General features: G+C 40.2%; 1 pseudogene; it reads left to right on the plus strand.

Annotated features, from left to right (window-relative positions):
- The first annotated feature begins 2430 nt into the window (after positions 1 to 2430).
- LOC145781635 (SCAN domain-containing protein 3 pseudogene) lies at positions 2431 to 3096 on the plus strand (annotated as a pseudogene).
- Positions 3097 to 3377: the final 281 nt, after the last annotated feature.

Consider the following 3377-nt stretch of genomic DNA (forward strand, 5'->3'; position numbering starts at 1 on the left):
TTTAATCAACTTCAATTTTGAAAATGATCTCTCTCCCTCCAGTAGGCTACAATCAGTTACCATCATACATAGATAAATGTGTAACAAATTGTCAATGTTAGGAAACATGGTGTCAATATTGTTTTCTTTAATCAAAGTGAAATAATTGAGTTCTGGAGAGGAGCAATCAATAGCAATGTGCTTTACGGATTGGTGTAGGCCTATGCCTTGCGACGTTGCTCCAGCACAGATTGTAGGCTGTCCAATACTGCAAGGAAAACTTCCACCGGGAATTTGTCTTTAGTTGATATCCATTGCATCTGAAACTGAACGGCCACTGCCTACATTCTCATCGTGCGTTCGATTTTGGACAATTCTTCTTGTGTTTGTTGGTCGGTAATCCGGCACTGGAGTCAACTTCTGCGCCTCTGACTCAAACTTAGCGAATTGTTCTCTAAAAGCCGGTCTAAAAGTCTGTAGGGATCCTGCCAAAGAGGCACACAACGCTGAAGAAATGTCGAGATTTTGCCGCTTTGTTTGAAGAGAGGCTTGACTTGCCTGGAAGCGATCGGGTAAGCTATTTCAAAAAACCACTAAGATTTCAATTTTGAGCAACTCCATTTTCTCGAGGAGTCCATTTGCCTGCTGTCGACATTCTGCCTTTTGCACTTGGTCATTCGCAAGTTTCTCCAGTGCCTCCTTTATGAAAGGAAAACGTTCTTTAATAACCTTAATGGCATCAGCTCTTGCGGACCATCGTGTTTCAGAGAGCTTCTTTAGCACTCCACCACCTGAACACTCCTGAACGAACCACCGGTGTGTTGAAGCAGCAAAGAATAGCCTACATAGATATTTTCAACAAAGTCATAGAACTGAACTGTTTCTGGACACGATTGTGCAGCGCATACACCAACTAAATTCAACGAATGAGCATAACATGGAACATATTCTGCAACAGCACCATATTTTTTTTGAGAAGTGCCTGTAGGCCTATCCGTTATATTTCCCACTCATGTTGAACGCGTTGTAATAGCAAGATTGATACTCTTCTCACTGGTGTACAGTACAGTCGAATAATCTTTCAAACAACTAGTATCGTGGGCTCGTGGCACTCGATCAAGCAGTTGCCTCCAGCGGAAATTACCAGTTTTTAAAGTTTACAATAATCAGGAAGGGATAAGACGTTGGGACTAAGTAATTTAATCCTACAACTATAATATTCTTCCATACCATTCCAGTTTGCAAGCCAAAAATTACTTATCAACAATGTTCGACAGTTTTTTTTTTTTGCAAAAAAATGTTTTGCTCACCAAGCGCGGGGCCTTGTGAAGCGCGGGGCCCGTAGCAGCTGCTACATCTGCTACTATAGTTAATCCGGCACTGCAGTAGCGTAGCCAGGAATTTTGACGACCGGCGGGCGAAGCCCGATGGCATTTTCGCGTAAGACGACACCCAGCGGCGGGGAGTCTGGGGGGGCCTCCCCTAGAAAATTTTGAATTTGGTGCATTGAATTGAATTTGGTGCATTCTGAGAGCATTTTTAACAAAAATGTGGGTATGAATATTCCTATAAAATGGTGCTGTCAGGTGGCATAGCAAAAGGATAAGATCATGTTTTCTTCAGCATTTTTCGGAAATAAAGCTAAGTCTTTATGTTTTCTTGTTGCTAATTCCTGGCTGAGATGTTTGGTATAGGCTATAGGCCAGTGCTACTCAAACGCCGGTACGCGTACCGGTGCCGGTACGCGAGCACTTGGCTGCTGGTACACGGTCAGTTAGGAGAAATTTTAAATTGAGTAATTTGTTTTATATTGATCAGAACGTCTATATAATAATTTTTAGGCAACGATAATGTTCAATCTGCTTTTCCAGCTATAGACTGTTTGGTGGCCCGCTACTACGACGAATTCCAGTTACGTTACAAAGAAATGTTATTTTGTAATCCATTATTTCAACAAAGTATCGCAATGTTCGATGCGAGATGATCATCCTTTTTGTGTGTTTGTGCTGTGTCCACGTGCTTGACTATACCTGCAGCGTCCAGTAACGAGTAGAGAAGTGAGAGGCTCAATCGATCGGCCACACTCTGACTTCAAAATATCAGATGATTGTAGTGAGTTGAGCATGTTTTTACATAGATTTGTTGAAGCTATAAACCTTGTTCTTTTTTAGAAAGTGAGTTAGCTGTTAGCCCATATTAGCCTATAAAAACTATAGTTTTAGCTAAGTTTTACAAATGGCAAAGCGTGGTCCTATATGGACAAATATATGAAACAGAAACAATGATCAAACGAAAGTAATGCTGGAAACACTGAGGTGACTGAGGTGTTGACTGTAAAAAGAAGTCGTTCAACATTTGTTCGAAAACATGATCGATCCATCGTATTTAAGCTATTTTATAAATGAACAATGGCTTGCTTTGCTAGCTTACATAACTGACATTTTTGTTATTATGAATGGCCTTAACACTTCAGTGCAAGGAAAAAATGCTTCACTTTTTGCAACAGCAGATAAAATTGACGGCATGCAACGAAAGCTGAAAGCATGGAAGATTCGAGTCTCGAACAATTGTTACGACATGTTTCCTAAGTTAGCTACTGTTATTGACGATGCTGGAGACAATTTGGACGTAAAATGTGTTCAAGATACTGCCACAGAACATTTGTCAAATTTGGTGGAACGTATTCAACATTATCTTCCGGAACAAAAAGATCCACAAAGAGGAAATGAATGGATTCGAAACCCATTTGCACCAACTGTAAACGTAGAAGAGTTAAATATAAGTGTCGATTTAAAAGATAAATTATTGGATCTATCTGCTGATGAAGGTTTGCGAAAATCTTTTGAATCAAACTCCCTTGCAAGCTTTTGGGTCAAAACAAAAGCAGAATATGCGAGACTGTGTACCATGGCTATTAAAACATCGCTTCCATTCCCTTCTACATATCTATGTGAAGCCGGCTTTTCCACCATGAGCTGTTTAAAGGGAAAACACAGAAACGCGTTGGATATCCATGCTCCTCTTCGAGTAGCATTGTCTTCCATTGGACCGCAATTGGATAAGCTGGTTGCAAATAAGCAAGCGCACACTTCGCATCAAAATTCGAAAGACCATTAATAAAAGTGTTTTTTTACTTGTTTTTTTGTTGAGTATTTGTTACAAAAGTAACAATGACTTTGCTTTTGTCTTTTTTTTGCAAATTGACCGGGACGCCAAGTGATGGAAAGTGCTCAGGCGGTACACGGCGTAAAAAAGTTTGAGAAGCACTGGGCTAGGCAAAACTCACTCTTGTAATGCAGTTTTGTTTAAAATTAGGCAAGTTTATTTTAGACTGAAAGCATCATTCCCAAGCATAAAGAGACTGAAAGCATCATTCTCAATATCGTGACGTCACACGC

This window comes from Aplidium turbinatum, chromosome 13 (assembly GCF_918807975.1).
Source record: "Aplidium turbinatum chromosome 13, kaAplTurb1.1, whole genome shotgun sequence".
Classification (NCBI taxonomy): Eukaryota; Metazoa; Chordata; class Ascidiacea; order Aplousobranchia; family Polyclinidae; genus Aplidium; species Aplidium turbinatum.